Source organism: Phyllobates terribilis, unplaced genomic scaffold (assembly GCF_046119375.1).
Source record: "Phyllobates terribilis strain yellow unplaced genomic scaffold, ASM4611937v1 Scaffold_5__5_contigs__length_657084704, whole genome shotgun sequence".
In the NCBI taxonomy this organism is placed as follows: domain Eukaryota; kingdom Metazoa; phylum Chordata; class Amphibia; order Anura; family Dendrobatidae; genus Phyllobates; species Phyllobates terribilis.
Genome location: NW_027362765.1, coordinates 67,858,435 through 67,879,984, shown reverse-complemented (window position 1 = coordinate 67,879,984; position 21,550 = coordinate 67,858,435). Strand labels below are relative to the sequence as shown.

Below are 21,550 nucleotides of genomic sequence, written 5' to 3'. Positions count from 1 at the left end.
AATCACCAATACATGGATCAGTAAGCACAGCCAGGGACATTATATCTCCCCAAATAAATGTAGTAGTGGCTGGGCCTGAGGCAGAAGGCTTTGTAGTGCATGTCCTATCACCACAAAGGATCACTGGATGTTTCTTTGTCCATATTGCCTCTTCCTCTACTTGGCTTCCTCCACCACCTCCTCATCTGGTCAGCGTAACACCTGCATGCACCAACTTCAGCACAGCCAGGGGGAAACGACAGCAGGCTATTTTGAAACTCATTTGTTTGGGTGAAAGATCTCACTCCACACAGGAGCTGTGAAGGGGGATCAAACAACAAACTGATCAGTGATTAGAGACGATGAACCTCAAGCCCTGCCTGGTGGGGTGCGATAAAAGGAAAAATCTCATATCAGCTCTCGGCCTAGTCATTTTGATGCACATCCCTTGCCTGGTGCATGTGCTGAATTTGGTGGTGCAAAGCTTCCTTAAAAATTACCCCCATATGTCAGAGCTGCTGCTGAAAGTGTGGGCTTCCAGTGTTCTTACCCTGCTACTGCTCGCCTGTCTGCGCTGCAGTATCACCTCTGCTTTCCCGCTCACCACCTCTTATGGAATGTAACCACAAGGTGGTCCATCTTGCATATGCTGGAGAGACTGTGCGAGCAGCATGCAATAGTGGAGATTCAGCTATAGCACACACAGTCGCTCTGAGGAACACCATCACTTCACCACCAATGAGTTGGCCTCCACAAGGGACGCTGCTTCGAATGTTGCGCTGCTTCGAATACTCCACAAACATTTTATTGCAAAGTTGCGGCTTTCAAAAATTCTGGTGTTTTGATTTTTTTTCTTGTTATGCTATTTATCGAATGAATTTATTATTTTTATATTTTGATAGATCGGGCGTTTCTGAACACAGTGATACCACAAATGTGTGTTCTTTGATTTTTTTTATTGTTTTATTTTGAATGTGGTAAAAGGGGGATGATTTAAACATTTATATATAAATTTTTTTAAAAACTTTTTTTTTTACTTTTCACTTGCTTCAATAGTAGTGATGAGTCAGCACTAAAATGCTTGCGTGCTCATCACTCGAGTAGAGCAAATCGTAATACTCGAGTACTCGACCCAAGTAACGAGTATAATGGATGTCATTGGGAAACTCGAGGATTTTCCACCCTCCAAGGGGGTCTGGAGAGGTCTAAGAATAGCTAAAATCTATGGAAACAGCACCGAAATGGCATGGGGAAGACCCCTGGAAGCATCTCTGAATCCCAGGTCACTGCTGGGAACAATTTTGTCAGAGTATTACGCCACTTTTACAGACTGACAATAATACATACAAAACCGAAGATAAAAATGGATTTTACTGGGAAACATGTTAAGAAACATTCTATCCAGGATAAAGACTTGTTTATAAGGCAAAATAAATTAAAGAAAAAAAATGCTCCTTCACATCTTGGGCTATGTTCACATGTAGTTTTTTCATCAGGAAATGTCATTTTAACATTTTACTACCTTATCTGACCAGGTGGTGTGTGAGGCATAATCAGACACATCCTGTTTAATTTATGAAAGAGGGACTCTGATAGTCATGAATTTATTTTTTTTTCAGGGCCATCAGACAGCACTCATTAAGCATTTTTGGAGAACCAGCAGCCGGCTATGCTTTGCAGGCCATATATTACTACTGCAATATAATTTATCCATCTCAGGTAGGCAAATTTTCTTTTTTGCACTAATACAGTAAAGTTTGAAACTTTAAGGACCAGTAGGCGGCCTTCACTATTTTTAGAGGGCCAGCAGGCGTCGTGGACAGATGAGACCAAGATAGAGCTTTTTGGTAAAGCACATCATACTACTGCTCAGTGCAAATGGAATGAGGCCTGCAAATAAAATCTTGGGCTATGTTCACACGTAGTCTTTTTTCACATTCGCATTGCTTTCAATGGTGAAAAAACATTCACCAGGAAATGTAATTTTAACCTTTTACCATCTTATCTGGACATGTGGTGCGTGAGGCATGATCAGACACATCCTGTTGAATTTTTGAAGGAGGGACTCGGATAGTCATAAAAAAAAAAAATTTTCAGGGCCATCAGGTGGCCCTCACTATTTGGATAACGCCATCAGGTGGCCCTTACTATTGTCAGAAGGCCAGCAAACGGCCCTCACTGTTGTCAGAGGGCCATCAGGCAGACCTCACTCTAATTTTAGAGGGCCAGCAGCCAGCCCTCACTAAGCCTTTTTGGAGGTCCAGCTTTGCATAGCCGTAAATTTCTACTGCTATATAATTTATTCATCTGAGATGGGCAAATTCTCTTTTTCGTATTACTACTACATAGTAACATAGTTTTTAAGGTTGAAGGAAGACTAAGTCCATCTAGTTCAACCCATAGCCTAACATGTTGATCCAGAGAAAGGCAAAAAAAAAACATGTGGCAAACACTAAGCTCCACATTGGGGAAAAAAATTCCTTCCCGACTCCATACGACAATCAGACTAGTTCCCTGGATTAACGCCCTATCAAGGAATCTAGTATATATAACCTGTAATATTATACTTCTCAAGAAAGGCATCCGGGCCCTTCTTAAATTTTAGTAGTGAATCACTCATTACAACATCATGCGGCAGAGAGCTCCATAGTCTCACTGCTCTTACAGTAAAGAATCCCCGTCTGTGATTATGATTAAACCTTCTTTCCTCCAGACGTAGAAGATGCCCCCTTGTCCCCGTCTCTGGCCTCAGAGTAAAAAGATCAGTAGAGAGGTCTTTGTACTGTCCCCTCATATACTTGTACATACTAATAAGATCACCCTAAGCCTTTGTTTTTCCACAGTAAATAACCCCAAGTGTAATTGTGGCACCCCAGGGGTCTGGTTTCCACAGTAACGGCAATGTTATGCTGAGAACAGGTGGGAGGTCTCTTGGTCAGGGATCCTGTGCATGCCACACCTCCTGCCCAGTCCTGGGAGGGGAAGAACTTCCCCTATATAAACCTAGGGCTGAGGCAGGGTTAGTGAGTAGAGAAGAAGTAGAGACAGAGAAGAGAAGTAGATATAGGAAAGAACATCAGGAGCTCTGTGGGAGCAGTACTACAAGGAGTCAGGGGCTGGCAGCTGCAGAGCTCGCCCTGACTGAGAAGTTATCTCCGGACCCGGAGTCCGAGGCTGTGGGGACTAACTCCTATCCAGCAGCAGAAACCGACCGGCAGGGGATTGCAGGTACTCTGGCCCAGAAACCCGAAGGCACGGTCACACGCGTGGGACCAGCACCGCCGTCGTGGAGCGGAAGCTACTAGAAGGCCCTGAGTCACCGGCCATACGGGTGAGCACCACACGGTACACTCAGGGACGTGGGCTACTTATACCCGCTTCTAGCAAGGTAGCCAGAAGAGTATCGTTAGTTTGGGAGGCCTACAACTCCGCCTGGCCAGGGGAGATCCCATCTGCTCAAGGACTGACCAGGCCCCAATCGCTAGCCAGTACTCCGGGAGGGTCTATCGTTGTCACCAGTAAAGACCCTGAACTACACCGTACCGTCTCTGAGTGGTTCCTGCTACCCCCATCATCCACGTCGGCTGCCCTGAGGCCATACCCCTCCCGTTGGGGGTTACACTATCACGCTGCACAATCCTACCACCGGCCTCAGCGGTCTGCCCTGCAGCAGCAGCTCCTTAGCTGTACTCAACGGGTGGCGTAGTCGTCCAACATCTACCGCTAATACAGCGACACTTAGTCTGACTCCCTGGGCACGGACCGGATCACCGCCACGAGACTACAACCCTCAAGAGATCCGGCTCCGGGTAAGCTCCCGCGTGCGCAACGCAGCGCGACACAGGCCCAGGGGCGCGTCAACTTTTGGCGTAGTCGGCAGGATTTCGTGCCCGCAACCACCGGGTACTGCGTGCCTGAAAAAGACTGTTCAAACTTACCTGTGGTGAAGATTCCCGCCATCCGACGCCATCTTCCGCTTCCTTCCCGCCATCGGTGGAGTTTTCCCGCCATCCGGCGCCATCTTCGGCCTTCTTCCCGCCATACGTGGAGTTTTCCCGCCATTGGACGCCATCTTGAGGATGCCGCGCGGGAAGAAGAGGGGCGTGGACTCCGAAAGCGCGCGAGAACTGAAGCCCCGCCTCACGTCCGGACGTTGCGTAAGGTCCTGGAAGGAGCCCAGCAGACGCCGACGTCACAGGAGCGCGACGGAAGGTCCTCAACCCTGACGATCCACTGCGGAGCCGCGGCCTACGGAAGAGGATCATCGCAAGGTAGGCCACGGTCCACTAGGGGGGAGAAGGATGTCGGATACGGAGGAGAGCTTCACCGCTTCAACCCCCGCCAGCGCCACCGCTGTTGCGGTCATGCCTTTCACCATGCCCTATATCCCGGGGGCAGCCTGGCTACCCCAGTACTCAGGGGAGTCACATACCCTGCATGACTTTAGAGAAAAGCTGGATAGCCTCTTCCAGGTGTACCCCCTCACAGAGGAGCAAAAAGTGAGCATCCTGGTGGCCCAATTAACCGGAGCAGCCCAAAGGGAGGTAAAGTCCTGGCCACCTGGGGGGAGGACTGTCGCAGGGATACTAACCCGGCTGAGGGACACCTTTGATACCCGCACCTCAGCCGAGATCAAGCTTAGATTCTACGGGTGCAAACAGCGGGCACATGAGAGTATAAGGGACTATGCCCTGAACCTACAAGAGGCCCTGAGAGCCATTAAGCAGACCGACCCTGACGGCGTGCGAGACGAGGACAGGCTGTTGACTGAACAATTTATAGAGGGTTTATATTGCAATGCCCACCGAACCCAGTTGCGGGCAATGGCCTTACAGGACCCTCATCTGGGATTTGCACAGTTCAAGGACAGAGCCATCCGGGTGCTTCGAGAACCGGCACCAGGTGGCGTTGTGACCCCCAGACGCCCCACTACCACTTACCACCAGGAGGCGGCGCCCTTGTCGGCAGGGCCTGTGGGAGCTGATGCGCAGGCTTTGAACAATGACCCGGCTCCAGACCTGCACCATCAGGTCCAAGAGCTAGCTAAAAGCGTTGCTGCACTAACCCGAACTGTGCAGTCTTTACAGGTTTCCACTCCAGGGAAGATCCAGCTGGCATCCGGACCGGAGGACATCCCGTGGCGTCGACCAAGGAGGACCCCACCGGCCAGAGGAAGACCCAGCGACCGATACAACGAGGACGGACGACCCATCTGCCGCCGCTGCAATCAACCCGGACATATGGCAAGGTACTGTCCTTTAAACTGGCACAACCTGGGGTAGAGGGCCAACCCCCAGGAAAAAGATCACCAGGCCCATCGAACTGGCGCGACAAATATGTGGGAGGACGTCCAGTCTTACCCGTGGTACTGGATGGCATTCCTATGAGTGCCCTACTGGACACCGGGTCACAGGTCACCACCATCCCGTACGTGCTCTTCAAGCAGTACTGGAATGACTCGGATATCACCCGCTACCCTGACGACGACTTGAGTATCATCGCCAGCAATGGTCAGCCCGTGCCACAGATTGGATTTAAAGAGGTGACCATTAAAATCGGTAGAGTCGAACTGGCAGCACAGGGACTGATCATTGTAGACATTGACAAACACGAGAGTCACCCAAAGATAACTCTAGGAACTAATGTAATTGAAAATTGTCTTGCAGAGGTGATTTTCCTTTTACAGCAGGTTGCCAAGAACGCCAGCTCCGGCCAGCAGCGAGTGCTCCAGAAAGAGATCCGGGCACTGATGCGACGGCAACAGCTAGAACTCTCCGGTGGTGAGATTGGTAGCGTAAGAATGTGTGACCCTTTCCCTATTGCCATGCCCCCAAAAAGTGAAATGATGATTTGGTGCCGGGCAGCTATTGGTCTGAGAGGTAGAGATTACCAGGCAATGGTAGAACCAGTTTACTCAGACAGTAGGCCCACCATTTTGACAGCACGGGGGGTGGTCAATGTACGCCATGGGAGGGTGCCCGTTCGCATAATAAATATCGGGAAGAGGGAAGTGTACCTGCCCCGGTATGCCACGCTAGCCAAATTGTATACCATCAATCAAAATTCCATACAGTCCGTAGAACCCTTGCCTCCATCTTCCCCGGAGGAAGGTAACGGCTCTAAAGAAACAATGGAGGACTGGTGTCAGCAACTACATTTGGGTACTGACTCCACTCCCTCACACCAGAAACAGGGAGTCTATCGGGTGGTGCAAGAGTACGAGAGAGTGTTTAGTAAACACCCGTTAGACTTCGGGCGAGTCAAGGGGGTAGAACACCACATCCCCACGGGAGACCATCCTCCCATAAAAGAGAGGTATCGACCCGTACCCCCTGCACACTACCAACACGCCAAGGGGATGCTTAGAGACATGAAGGAGGCTGGGGTGATCAGGGATAGCTGTAGCCCCTGGGCAGCTCCACTAGTCTTAGTCAAAAAGAAAGACAACACCATGAGGATGTGTGTAGATTACCGGAAAATCAACCGTATCACACACAAGGATGCGTACCCCTTACCAAGGATAGAGGAGTCTTTGGCTGCTTTAAGATCTGCTAACTTCTTCTCTACCTTGGATCTCACTAGTGGGTACTGGCAGGTTCCTGTAGCAGAGGCGGACCGGGAGAAGACCGCATTCACCACCCCGATGGGACTTAGCGAGTTTACTTGCATGCCGTTCGGACTCTGCAATGCACCAGGAACCTTCCAACGATTAATGGAGTGTTGTCTGGGCCACAGAAACTTTGAGACGGTCCTGTTGTACCTGGACGATGTCATCGTATATTCCAAGACGTATGAGGACCACCTGAAACACCTGGCGGAAGTGTTCGAAGCTCTGGCAAGCTACGGCCTAAAGGTGAAACCCTCCAAGTGTCACCTCCTGAAACCAAAGGTGCAGTACCTGGGACACGTGGTGAGCGCTGATGGAGTGGCTCCCGACCCTGATAAGATCACCGCAATTAAGGAATGGCCAAGTCCCTCCAGTGTAAAGGAAGTGCGGCAGTTCCTCGGGTTGGTAGGCTATTACCGCAGATTCATCCCCGGTTTCACCAAAAAGGCAGCTCCTATGCAGGACCTCCTGATAGGCCAGTCCCGGAAGGCCAAGAACCAGAAGCCACCCTTCAGATGGGAGAAGTTAGAAGAAGAGTCCTTCCGCCAGCTGAAGATGGCCCTCACGGGGGATGAAATCCTGGCGTACCCTGATTACAGCCAGCCCTTTATCCTCTACACCGACGCAAGTAACATCGGGCTAGGAGCCGTACTGTCCCAGATCCAGCAGGGGAAAGAACGAGTAATCGCTTACGCCAGCCGAAAACTGCGACCCACCGAAAGAAACCCTGAGAATTATAGCTCATTTAAGCTAGAGTTCCTGGCAGTGGTGTGGGCAGTCACCGAACGCTTTAAGCACTACCTCGCTTCTTCCCGGTTCACCGTGTACACGGATAACAACCCATTGACACACCTGGACACTGCAAGACTCGGTTCCCTAGAGCAGAGATGGATGGCCCGTCTGTCCAACTACGAGTTCACAATCAAATACCGGGCAGGACGCTCCAATACCAACGCGGACGCCCTGTCCAGGATGCCAAACCTACCGGACGTAGGAGAAGATCCAGAGGGACTGGAAGAAGTCGAACTCCCCGCATTCCACCGTCATGGGACTATCCAGTATTCCCATCGGGTAAGGAGTAAGCAAGCCGCTACGTTTAACCCCTTGCCTCACTACAACTGGGAGGAAACGCAAGACAGTGACCCTGCCGTCCGGCTGGTGAAGGAGATGCTGACTCGGCCAGAGGCTCGCCTTGACCCAGACGCTCCGGAGGAAGCCAAGCAACTGTGGGCTGAGAAGAGTCGACTGTTCCTTTACAAGGGGAAGTTGTGCCGCAGAATGGTTAACTCCCGGACGCATGAACTAATCTGGCAAGTAGTGGTGCCACGGAGAGACGCAGCCATGGTGATGGAAGCATACCACGACGGGGCTGGACACTTCGGATGGAAGAAGCTGGAGTTCCTGCTGCGTGGGCGGTTCCACTGGGTAGGCATGAGGGGAAACATCGAGAGGTGGTGCAGAGACTGTGGCCCGTGCAACCTAAGAAGGAAGGACCGTGCCAGCCAGAAGACTCCCCTGCAGTCCATCGTCACCCGGCAGCCGTTGGAACTGGTAGCCTTGGATCATGTAAAACTGACCCCAAGCAGAAGTGGCTACGTCTACGCGTTAACCATTGTGGATCATTACTCCCGGTTCTTGGTTGTCGTCCCCGTTAAGGACTTAACGGCTCAAACAGCAGCTAGAGCCTTCCAGCAGCACTTCTGCCGTCCACACGGGTACCCGGACCAAGTGCTGACGGACCAGGGACCTGCCTTTGAAGCGGAGGTCTTCCAGGAATTCTGCAAACTGTATGGCTGCCGGAAGATAAGGACGACACCCTATCATCCGCAAACTAATGGACTTTGTGAGAAAATGAACCAGGTGGTAATGGATCTCCTGAAAACGTTGCCCCTGGAAGAACGCAGTCTGTGGCCTGAGAAGCTGCCCGATCTAGTGGACCTATACAACCACATCCCGGTAGGTTCCACCAACTGTACCCCGGCTTACCTAATGAGGGCGAGACCTGGTAAGTTACCTGTTGACCTGGAAATAGGAGTCCTGACACCCGAGGACACTTCACCAGAAGCAGACTGGGACACAGAGAGGCAGCAGCAGTACCGGAAAGTACAGGAGAGCGTGGAGCGAAGTCTCTGTCAGGCTAGGGAAAGACAAGAGAAAACTTACAACCAGTATGCTCCCGCTGTTCCCCTGGTACCCGGAGAGCAGGTCTTGAAGAGGAAAAGACGGCTCCACAAGTTGGACGACCAGTGGGAGAAGGACCCGTACACCGTACTGCCCTCAAGCCACGAGAACCCGAAAGTCTGTACCATCAGTAAAGACGGAGGGGAGACCATAGCCATTGTATCCCGGGATCACCTGAAGAAGTGTCCTGAACAGCTACGGAACCCTGAAGAGGAACAAGAAGACCATCGACCCGTAGAGGAAAGGGAAGATATGGTTAGTACTGTGCTCGGAGACTTCCCTCGGTCCTGGACTCAAGTCAATGGTGCAGTTGTGGTACCCGTCCTCACGTTCCTCCAACCAGCATCCCAAGTGCCTACGGAGCAACAGGTAGAGCTGGAAGAGCAGCCGGTCCAGGAGGCAGAAGACTCCACACAAGCAGAACAGGAGGATCAACCCTCTGCTTATAGTGAGCATGCCGTACCCCTAGTGAGTCAAAGAGCCGGTAGACAGCTGCCCAGTTTACCCTTGACAGCTCCTACACCCTGTAGTTCAGGGCTAGACAGCTCCGTAGGTCCACTAGGGCCACTAGAGGCCAGTTACCCGCACGTTGGAGGATTTGAAGTGTATAAATTGTTTTATTTGTGGTTACCTGTTTTTTTCTGTTGCTTGTGTATAATTATGTGTTTCTAGTTATTTATAGGAGTCCTTGGTGGATTTACCGGGAATCCTTTGTGTATAGTTGGAGCGTAACCCAGGACGGACTAAAGACTGTTAAGGACTCGGGGCAGGACAGACCCCTACCTGGTTACGTCTCCCTGTTTTGGTGAAATGGACACCTTGCTTTTCTTCAAAGACTGCACCCGGTTGCGGACACGCCGTAACCATCTTTATGTGTTTTTCTTATTGTATTATTATTGTTTATACCTTGTTATGTTTTTCTAAAAATATGTTTAGTCCCGGAGTACTAAATTTCACTAGGGGGGAATGTGGCACCCCAGGGGTCTGGTTTCCACAGTAACGGCAATGTTATGTCTGAGAGCAGGTGGGAGGTCTCTTGGTCAGGGATCCTGTGCATGCCACACCTCCTGCCCAGTCCTGGGAGGGGAAGAACTTCCCCTATATAAACCTAGGGCTGAGGCAGGGTTAGTGAGTAGAGAAGAAGTAGAGACAGAGAAGAGAAGTAGATATAGGAAAGAACATCAGGAGCTCTGTGGGAGCAGTACTACAAGGAGTCAGGGGCTGGCAGCTGCAGAGCTCGCCCTGACTGAGAAGTTATCTCCGGACCCGGAGTCCGAGGCTGTGGGGACTAACTCCTATCCAGCAGCAGAAACCGACCGGCAGGGGATTGCAGGTCCTCTGGCCCAGAAACCCGAAGGCACGGTCACACGCGTGGGACCAGCACCGCCGTCGTGGAGCGGAAGCTACTAGAAGGCCCCGAGTCACCGGCCATACGGGTGAGCACCACACGGTACACTCAGGGACGTAGGCTACTTATACCCGCTTCTAGCAAGGTAGCCAGAAGAGTATCGTTAGTTTGGGAGGCCTACAACTCCGCCTGGCCAGGGGAGATCCCATCTGCTCAAGGACTGACCAGGCCCCAATCGCTAGCCAGTACTCCGGGAGGGTCTATCGTTGTCACCAGTAAAGACCCTGAACTACACCGTACCGTCTGAGTGGTTCCTGCTACCCCCATCATCCACGTCGGCTGCCCTGAGGCCATACCCCTCCCGTTGGGGGTTACACTATCACGCTGCACAATCCTACCACCGGCCTCAGCGGTCTGCCCTGCAGCAGCAGCTCCTTAGCTGTACTCAACGGGTGGCGTAGTCATCCAACATCTACCGCTAATACAGCGCCACTTAGTCTGACTCCCTGGGCACGGACCGGATCACCGCCACGAGACTACAACCCTCAAGAGATCCGGCTCCGGGTAAGCTCCCGCGTGCGCAACGCAGCGCGTCATAATAACCTGTCTTGGTATTGCAGACCCCCTAGTCCTCTAATAACCTTGGTCGCTCTTCTCTGCACCCGCTCTAGTTCAGCTATGTCTTTCTTATACACCGGAGACCAGAATTGTACACAGTATTCTAAGTGTGGTCGCACTAGTGACTTGTATAGAGGTAAAATTATGTTCACCTCTTGAGCATCTATGCCTCTTTTAATGCATCCCATTATTTTATTTGCCTTTGCAGCAGCTGCCTGACACTGGCCACTAAACGTGAGCTTGTCGTCCACCAATACACCCAGGTCTTTTTCAGTTACAGCTTTGCCCGGTGTTTTACAATTAAACATATAATTATACATTTTATTTCCTCTGCCCAAGTGCATTACCTTACATTTATCCCCAATAAAGCTCATTTGCCATTTATCAGCCCAAGCTTCTAGTTGACATAGATCCTCCTGTAATATAAAATTGTCCTCCTCTGTATTGATTACCCTGCAAAGTTTAGTGTCATCTGCAAATATTGAAATATTACTGTTTGCCCCCTACAAGGTCATTAATAAATATGTTGAAAAGAAGGGGGCCCAATGCTAAGCCCTGTGGTACCCCACTGTTAACTGAGACCCAGTCTGAGTGTTTTCCATTAATAACCACCCTTTGTTTCCTATCACTGAGCCAATTCTTAACCCACATAGATATATTTTCCCCTATCCCCATTGTTCTCATTTTATGTATCAACCTTTTGTGTGGAACTGTATCAAAAGCTTTTGAAAAGTCCATATACACAACATTCACTGCATTTCCTTGGTCCAGTCCAGAACTTGCCTCCTCATAAAAACTGATCAAGTTAGTTTGACAGGAAAGGTCCCTCGTAAACCCATGTTGATATTGGGTCATGAGGTTATTCTTCTTCAGATACTCTAGTATAGCATCTCTTAGGAAACCCTCCAGGATTTTACCCACAGTAGAGGTTAAGTTTACTGGCCTATAATTTCCAAGTTCAGTTTTTGTCCCCTTTTTGAATATTGGCACCACATTTGCTATACGCCAGTCATGTGGTACAGACCCTGTTATTATGGAAGCTTTAAAGATTAAAAATAATGGTCTATCTATGACGTTACTTAATTCCTGCAGTACTCGCGGGTATATCCCATCCGGGCACGGGGATTTGTCAACTTTAGTGATTTTTAGACGCCTGCTGGGTTAAGCAAGTGACATTTAATGGAGAATTTTTGTTATCACTAATCATGTTTTCTGTCATGCGATTTTCTTGTGTAAATACTGTTGAAAAAAATCATTTAGCATATTGGCTTTTTCCTCATCCTCATCCACCATTTCACCCAGACTATTTTTAAGGGGGCCAACACTATCATATTTTATTTTTTTTACTATTTATGTAGTTAAAGAATATTTTGGGATTATTTTTACTTTCTCTGGCAATGCTTCTCTCTGTCTCAATCTTTGCTGCCTTGATTTGGTTTTTACAGAATTTAATTTTCTATATTTAATGCCTCATCACTACCTACTTGCTTTAGTTCTCTAAATGCTTTCTTTTTGTCACTTATTGCACCCCTTACCGCTCCATTTAGCCATAGTTGTTTCCTCCTATTTCTAGCATGTTTATTCCCATAGGGTATATATTGTGCACAGGTCCTATTCAGGATGCTAATAAATGTCTCCCATTTGCTTTGTGTAGTTTTAGGTCTCAGGATATGGTCCCAGTTTATTGCACTAAGATCATCTCTCAACCGCTGGAAATTTGCCTTCCTGAAGTTTAGTATCCTTGTAACCCCTGTACTACACATCTTATTAAAGGTTACATGAAAACTTATTATTTTGTGATCACTATTACCCAAGTGACCCCCAACTCGTATATTTGATATGCGGTCTGGCCTGTTGGTTAATATTAGGTCTAGCAGTGCCCCCCTTCTTGTTGGGTCCTGAACCAGCTGTGAAAGGTAATTGTCTCTCATAGTTATCAAAAACCTATTACCTTTGCTTGAACTACAGGTTTCTGTCCCCCAATGTATTTCAGGGTAGTTGAAGTCCCCCATAATAATGACTTGTCCTTGAGTCGCTGCTTTATCTATTTGCTTTACGAGGATATTCTCCGCTGCTTCCATTATTTTTGGAGACTTATAACAAACCCCTATCAGTAATTTACTATTTTTTCCCCCTCCCCTTATCTCCACCCACAGGGATTCTGCATTTTTATTAGATTCACATATATTCTCCCGCAAGATGGGTTTTAAGGATGCTTTTACATATAAGCACACACACACCCCCCTCGCTTGTTTGTACGGTCATTTATGAACAGACTATAGCCCTGTAAATTAACAACCCAGTCATGGCTCTCGTCCAGCCATGTCTCAGATATCCCCACCATGTCATAATTATTTTCCAACAAAATTAATTCTAATTCCTCCATTTTGTTGGTGAGGCTTCTGGCATTAGTGTACATGTATTTTAAGTATCTCTCTGTACCTCTATTCCTTCTTACTTTATTGACTGTTCTAACCCCACCCCCAATTTCTTTATTTGTGCCCAGGTCACTATCTGCATTATCTTCCCCACCTATAAAATGAATAACCCCCCCCCCAATCCCTAGTTTAAACACTCCCCCCAACCTTCTAGCCATTTTTCCCCCAGCACAGCTGCACCCTCCCCATTAAGGTGCAGCCGGTCCCTACCCAACTGAGAAGTCGGCCCAGTTCTCCAGGAACCCAAATCCCTCCTTCCTACACCAGTTCTTGAGCCACTTATTTATCTCCCTAATCTCCCGTTGCCTCTCTGGCGTGGCACGTGGTACCGGTAGTATTTCAGAGAATACCACCTTGGAGGTCCTTGCTTTCAGCTTGCAGCCTAATTCCCTGAAATCATCTTTAAGGACCTTCCACCTACCTCTAATTTTGTCATTTGTGCCAATGTGCACCATGACCTCTGGGTCCTCACCAGCCCCTCCCAGCAATCTGTCAACCCGATCAGCAATGTGCCGGACTCGAGCGCCAGGTAGGCAGCACACTGTTCGACGATCCCTGTCTTTGTGACAGATTGCCCTATCTGTTCCCCTAATAATTGAGTCCCCCACTACAAGCACCTGCCTGGCCTGCCCTGCTCTCCTGATTCCCCCTTACTGGAGCTGACACTCCTTCGGCTTTCAGGGGACATGTCTTGCTGCAGCAGTGCTACCCCTGTACTGACACCCCCCTCATCTGCCAACTTTGCTAACTTATTGGGGTGTGCCAGATCAGGACTAGCCTCCCTGGCACTCTTCCCTCTACGCCCCCCTTGTAACTGTCACCCAGCTAGCTGCCTCACTGTCCTGCAGCTCCCTACTACCACCCTCCCCCACATCTACCCCAGTGAGCAGCTGCTCAGTGAGCAGCAGACTCTTTTCCATATTGTCAATGGATCTCAGTGTTGCCAGCTGCTCATTTAGATCCAGTACCTGTGCTTCCAAACGCACAACGTGCACACATCTCGCGCAGCAGTATGCAACCCCGACCGGCTGTTCAAGGATTGCATACATGTGGCAAGATGTACACTGGATAGCATTGCCAAAAATGGAGCTCATTTCCTAATGGGGATTGCACTAGACAGAAATAGAATGTAAAGAATTACTAAAATACAGACAGCAATTCAGTCCAAATTCCTCCCTTCCAAACTCCCTGAATCCAAGTCACTGAACAACAAGTCACACACTAAGGCTATGTGCCCACGATGCAGAAATGCTCGGGATTTTTTCCTGAGCGTTTCTGCATCTCCCTGGCAGAAAAAAAACGCATGCGGATTGTACATGCGTTTTTCCTGCCAGGGACATGCGGAAATGAAGCGTTCTTCACATGCATTTCCGCATGCGGGTGTGAAGCGCTTTCCAAGCGATTTTAGCATCGCTTGGAAAGTGCTTGACAACTTGGTCACATTATATAAATCCATGCAACCAGCATGGATTTATATAGTGTGACCCGAGAGAATGGTAAAAAATAAAAAAAAAATATATATATACTTACCTTCCGATGGCCCCCGCAGTCTTGCTGCGCTCCTGTGCTGGCTGCCGGCAGATCTCGGTGCCCTGTACTGAAGGACCTGCCGTCACATGAGTGTGACGTCACCCCAGGTCCTACAGTCCTTCGCGATCTGCCGGCAAGCACAGAGAAGGAGTCCGAGGGCCGTAGGAAGGTGAATATAATCTTTATTTTTTATTTTATTCTTTTTTTACAGGTTCTATGATACCTGGGTGTGGAGGAGAGTCTCCTGTCCTCCACACCTGGGTACCATCCGCACATTAGAACGCATGGAATGCGCATCTGCAGATGCAGAGATGCGCTTTTAATGCCTTCTAATGCAAGTCAATGGCGGCGAAAATGCAGCGCTTCCGCAAAATTAATGGACATGCTGCGGATTTTTGAGCACAGCATAAATGCTGCGGAAAAATCCGCAGCATGGGCATTAACATTGCGGCTTGTCATTGGGGACCATGGGGGATGGATTACCAAGCGTTTCCCAAGCGTTTATGCTGTGGAAATTCCGCAGCATAAATGCTTGGAAAATGCATAGTGGGCACACAGCCTTACTTCCGTTTGCACTTATGCTCCGGTCACACTCAGCTCGTTCACACTCGCTAAGGAAAAAGATTTAAAGAAGTTTTTTTTTTTTTTTTCCCCTTTTACAGCAAAGTTCGAAACTTGGAGGGCCCGCAGGCGGCCCTCACTATTTTTGAAGCGCCAGCAACCATCTTGTGGACAGATTAGACCAAGATAGAGCTATTTGGTAAAGCACATCATTCTACTGTTCAGGGAAAATTGAATGAGGACTACAAATAAAAGCACATAGTACTTACAGTCAAATATGGTGGAGGTTCAAAGATATTTTGGGGTTGTTTTGCTGACTCTGGCACTGGGTGCCTTGACTGTGTGCAAGGCATCATGAAATGTGAAGATTCCCAAAGGATTTTGGGTCAGAATGTAGTGTCCAGTGTCAGAAAGCTGGATTTGCATCCTAGGTCATGGGTCTTACAGCAGGACAATGACCCCAAGCATACTTCAAGAGTTCCAGAGAGTCAGCCCTGCAGCTGGGCAGGAGTGAGATGCAGAGGGTCAACACTGCAGCTGGGAGGAGTCATGGGAGATGTTTCTAGGGGGTTCACTGTATATATAATAGACTGTAGTTGTAGTGCATGTTTCCTATGTGGGGCTCGGTAGAGTGAGGTTGTACTATTGCTCACTGTTAGTACTTAAGGCATGATATTAGGTGTGCGGTCCAAGCTTGACAGTTGTACAGAAATACAGGCTGTCATGCTTGAGTTGGGAGAGCCGCCGGCCAGTTCGGGCATTGTGATGCAATACCTGGCCAAGTTATACAGCCGTCTGACTCTTTCCTTATACTGGAGGATATAAAAAAAAACACTAAACACAAAACCTTCACAGCCATCTACACATCATGGGAAAAATCTCATGACACCTTCTCTCCATCTACCTGATGATCCTGAGGAACGTAGGGAACTTCTTGTTTATAGTCCAGTAGAAGAGGACGGGGACATCTATCTTGTGTTGTCCTTTTACTGGATAAAACTATAAAAAACACATATAGGGACTGAATTCATTCTTTACATACAGATAATCATTGGCCATGTGTATTTAGTCCTGCCTATTACCTGGTGATGTGAGGGGCTGGGGAACCTTCATCACGAGGTCCTTGTACATATCTTTGTGTTCTTCTAAATACTCCCACTCCTCCATGGAGAAATAGACGGTGACATCCTGACACCTTATAGGAACCTGACACATACAATGAAACCATCATCCCCCCGATCCCTTCATAGCATTACTTTATAATGTCTCAGCATTCCCAGCAGTGTCACCTCTCCAGTCAGCAGCTCAATCATATTGTAGGTGAGTTCTAGGATCTTCTGGTCATTGATGTCCTCATGTATCAGGGGCTGAGGTGGAGGTCCAGTGATTGGGCTCAGGGGTCTTTCCCATCCCTCAGACACAGGGTCCTGACATTGCTCACTAGAGGTCTTCTTCACTACTGTGTAATCCTGGTTATGGAGAGACACATTAAAAAATCTCACTACAGACATTTCCAGAGTCCTCACCTCTCCAGTTCTGTCCGTTATTCCCATAGATAAGAATGATGTAATGTGACGTCATCAGAATCTCTCACCTCTCCAGTAAGCCGGAAGAGGATCTCTAGGGTGAGGTGTAATATTCTCTCCGCCATCTTGTTCCTGTCCCTATCCATCCTTGATGGTCAATCAGGACAATTCTCTTATATAGAAGATCTCCACTGAGAGGATCCGATATTGTAGGGACCTGAATGGGGAGAAGATGACGATGTAACATCATAAAGATCCCATGTAAGAATGTAAGAAATCTCCGGAGCTGTTACCGGCTTCACATGATCACTACATCCACTACATCCAGTCATGGCCCCGTCCTGCCCCCGGTATAACACACACAATCACATTATAGTCACATACAGAGATTTATCACAGAATATTTCCAGTCCAGCATCAAAAACACAGATGTTTCTTTTCAGATTTGTTCTAAATTATCTCAGGCTCTCCCTTCCACTCCCAAACAACAGGGCCACCTGGCTCCCCGCAAACCGAGGATGTAACAGCACCACACGACGACCACCAGCAGTGTCACCGAGCATCTCCACATCGTCCCATGGAAGCTTTCAGCTGTCCATTCCTATAACACTTAAAAGAAAGCACATTCCCTGGTCCTGAATGAAAGCTTTTCAAAATTCCTGGCCTTTGAAATGCTGCTATTTTGGCTGGTGGAGGTGGACAGTTTTAAAAAACTGATGGTGGTGACTGTTCCCAGCCGCCACTACTTTTCCAGATCAGTGGAAAGGTCCACATTATCACCTATATGTGAACCAGTAAGCTCGGTCAGAGACGTAATACCTCCCCAACTGCCCACTGGGTAAATGTAGTAGCGGCTGGGCCTGAGGCAGAAGGAGTTCTGGCGCATGTCCTACCACCGCCAAGGATTACTGGATGTTTCTCTGTCCATGTTGCCTCCTCCTCCTACTCCGCTTCCTCCACCACCACCTCCTCATCCGGTCAGAGTAACACCTGCACCCTCAACTTCAGTACAGCCAGTGGGAAATGACAGCAGGCTTTTCTGAAACTCATCTGTTTGGGGGTACGAACACACACCATGCAAGAGCTGTGAAGGGGGATCAAACAACAGACCGATGAGTGTTTGCCACTGAACCTCATGCCCTGCCTGGTGGGGTGCAATAAAGGGTAAAATCTCATAGCAACTCTCGGCCTAGTCAGTTTGACGCACATCCCTTGCCAGGCGCATGTGCTGAGTTTGGTGGTGAAGAGCTTCCTTAAAAAATTATCCAAACACGTCAGAGCTGCTGCTGAAAGTGCAGGCAGTGTGTGTGGGCTTTCAGTGTTCTTACCCTGCTACTGCTCGCCTGTCCGCCCTGCAGCATCACTTCAGCCTTCCCACCCACCACCTCTTATGCAATGTAACCACAAGGTGGAGCTCCACCTTGCATATGCTGGAGAGACTATGTGAGCAGCAGCAGGCAATAGTGGAGTTTCAGCTACAGCACGCACAGTCACTCTGCGGAAAACCACTTTACCAACAATGAGTGGGCCTCCATGGGACACGTGTATGCTGCGTTGCGCTGCTTCAAATACTCCACGAACATTTTATTGCAATGTTGCAGCGACCAAAAACCTTAATTCTGGTGTTTTGATTTTTTTCTCATTACGTCATTTACTGATCGGATTAATTATTTTTATATTTTGATAGATCAGGCGTTTCTGAATACGGCGATATCAAATACAGCGGCGATCCAAAGTTTTGCATTTTTTTTTAAAGTGTGATTACTTCCGTCTGGTTGTTGTGATGCCATTTTCCTGGTGATGAATTGAAAGTTCATGAAGTTGTCATCATGCAAGACTTCAAATTTTAACCAAAATGCTTTTGAATATAGGTATGGCCATTTAATTATAGAAAATTGACTGCCAAAAGTTTTGCATATACTATTTATTGATCACAACGTATAGAGTAATTCATGGTTTACAATGCCAAAACGTAGAATTTTGTAGCATAACCTCTTGCTTTAATTACTGCACCACATCGATGGGGCATTGAAGCCACTAGGGCAGGGTTCCCCAACTCCAGTCCTCAAGGCCCACCAACAGGTCATGTTTTCAGGATTTCCTTAGTATTGCACAGGTGATGGAATTATTGCCTGTGCAGGTGATGCAATTATCACCTGTGTAATACTAAGGAAATCCTGAAAACATGACCTGTTGGTGGGCCTTGAGGACTGGAGTTGGGGAACCCTGCACTAGGGTATTCAAGACATCTTGAGGGATCTTGCTCCATTCAATTTGCAAATCTGCAAACAATTCATCTTTATTGCTATGGGTACGGGCTTCAACTAGTCACCCTAACTCATCCTAAAGGTGCTCTATAGGGCTTAAATCAGGTGATTGGCTTGTCCTTTGCAACAGGAGAACAGTTTTCTTTGCTAACCAATTTTTTTACTAAATTGGATGTGTGCTTAGGATCATTGTCTTGCTGGAATTTCCATCCAGTGCCTACTTTGGTTTTAAAATGTGGCAGCATTACATTATCCAGTATATCCTTGTATATGGTAGCATTCATATTTCCATCAATTCTATGCAGAGGGCCAATGACAGATGCAGAAAACAGCCCCAAACCATGACATTGCCAACACCATGTTTCACTGTAGGTGTTTGGTACCTTACATCATTATGTTTTCCAATTGGGCATTGTATATATAGCATTTGCGATCATTACCAAACAGATTGAACTTGCATTCATCGGGCCACAACACCTTAGACCAATCTGTCACTTTCCATTGGCTGTGTTCTTTGGCAAACTCAAGTCGGACTTTCCAGTTCTTTGCAGATATGAAAGGCTTCTTGACTGGAACTCGTGCATTCAACCATACTGCTCTTAGCGGTCGCACCACAGTTTGGCGACTCACTTTGACCCCATATTCTTAGTTTATTTCGTGTGAAATCTGTCCAGCACTTTTATGGACATCAGATACTGACTTTTTCTTAACATTGTGATCAACTCTGGAGGAAGTTTTCCATGGTCGTCCACTTTTAGGTTTGTCAGCTGTTCAATAACCTTCTTTTTCTTTCTTTAATATCCATGACCATTGACTCTGAGAACAGTTGAATTCCATTGCTAACTTTTTTTGGCTTTTGCCTGACTTCTCTCTCAGAATAATAAGCTTCCTGAAATCTGGTGATAAATTTGGCTTGTCTGTCATGTTTTAACCTAAAAAAAATAAAAATTAGGCAAAATTCAAAGACTACCCATGACAAGATATGTAAAACATTTGGCCCAGCAAATGTTGAAAACTAACATATAAAGGGATAAAGCAATGTCAAACATTTTTTATCCTTATAGCTGACAACCATTTGCTTCCGGTTTACTAAAATTACCAGTAAAAAGACATCACAACAACCAGACATACGTAATCACACTTTAAAAAAATGCAAAACTTTTGGTCACCAGGGTATGCGTATTTTTTTAAAGTTTTTATCGTTTTATTTTAAATGGGGCTAAAGGGGGTTGATTTGAACTTTTATATATTAATTTTTTTTTTATATTTTTAAAAACTTTTTTTTATACTTTTCACTTGCTTCAATAGTAGTGTTGAGTCAGCACTAAAATTGTCGGTTGCTCGTCACTCGAGTCGAGCGTAATGGTAATGCTTAACCCGAGTAACAAGTATAATGGAAGTCAATGGGAAACTCGAGCATTTTTCCGGCGGCCCCCACCGTAGTTCTGGATGGGTCTAAAAATTGCTCAAAACTATGGAAACAGCACTGAAATGGCATAGGAACAGCATGGAAAAGACCCCTGGAAGCATCTCTGCTTGGTGAAACTTGGTGGGCCAGCAGGCTGCCCCCACTATTTTTAGAGGGCCAGCAGGCGTCTTGTGGACAGATGAGCCCAAGATAGTAAAGCACATCATTCTACTGTTTACTGTAAATGGAATAAGGCCGACAAATAAAAGAACACAGTACTTTCAGTCAAATCTGGTGGAGGTTCAAATATATTTTGGGGTTGTTTTGCTGCCTCTGGCACTGGGTGCCTTGACTGTGTAAAAGGCATCATGAAATGTGAAGATTCCTAAAGGATTTTGGGTCGCAATGTAGTGCCCAGTGTCAGAAAGCTGGGTTTACATCATAGGTCAAGGGTCTTACAGCAGGACAATGAACCCAAACATACTTCAAGAAGCACCCAGAAATGGATGCAAACAAAGCACTGGAGAGTTCAGAAGTGATAATTCCAGCTCCAGTAGCGTAAAGTCTCCCCCCACTACCTCTTACATACAGATGCTACAGAGAAACTGCGAATGGACACATTAAATCAGTTAATTTTGCCTGCTTTGATAAATTTCTGAGCACAGATCACCATAAAAAAACACAAATCTGTCAATGACTGTATGGAAAAAAGCAAACAAGTTATGGACTTCGGAAGAGATGTATGTAGCCAGAATGAATACTCATATACATCAGATGATACCTAGCATCTATCCCTATACTAAATGCAGCTAACAGCGATATTAATAGGAATCAGAATAGATGTTACCTTGATATTTTTTTTTAGGTTGCAGCAGCAAGGATTATAATTTATAAGGCAATAAGCCCTGACTAGATGGCTGTACTACGCCACCTGTACTGCGACAGCTCACCCTACACGAATTGCATATTAGTGCAGTATTATTAGAGAATAGAATCTATTTGAATGAGGCCTGAAAAAAGCTAATAGTTTAATATAGCAGCACAAAGGACTGTTACTTCATCAACCCTGCTGGGGATTATAATGGAA

The 21,550-nt window shown here is 47.4% G+C and overlaps 1 pseudogene; it reads right to left on the bottom strand.

The window, feature by feature from the left end:
• The window catches only part of LOC141270732 (uncharacterized), a 48,131-nt pseudogene that overhangs the window by 14,697 nt on the left and 11,884 nt on the right, over nt 1-21,550 (bottom strand).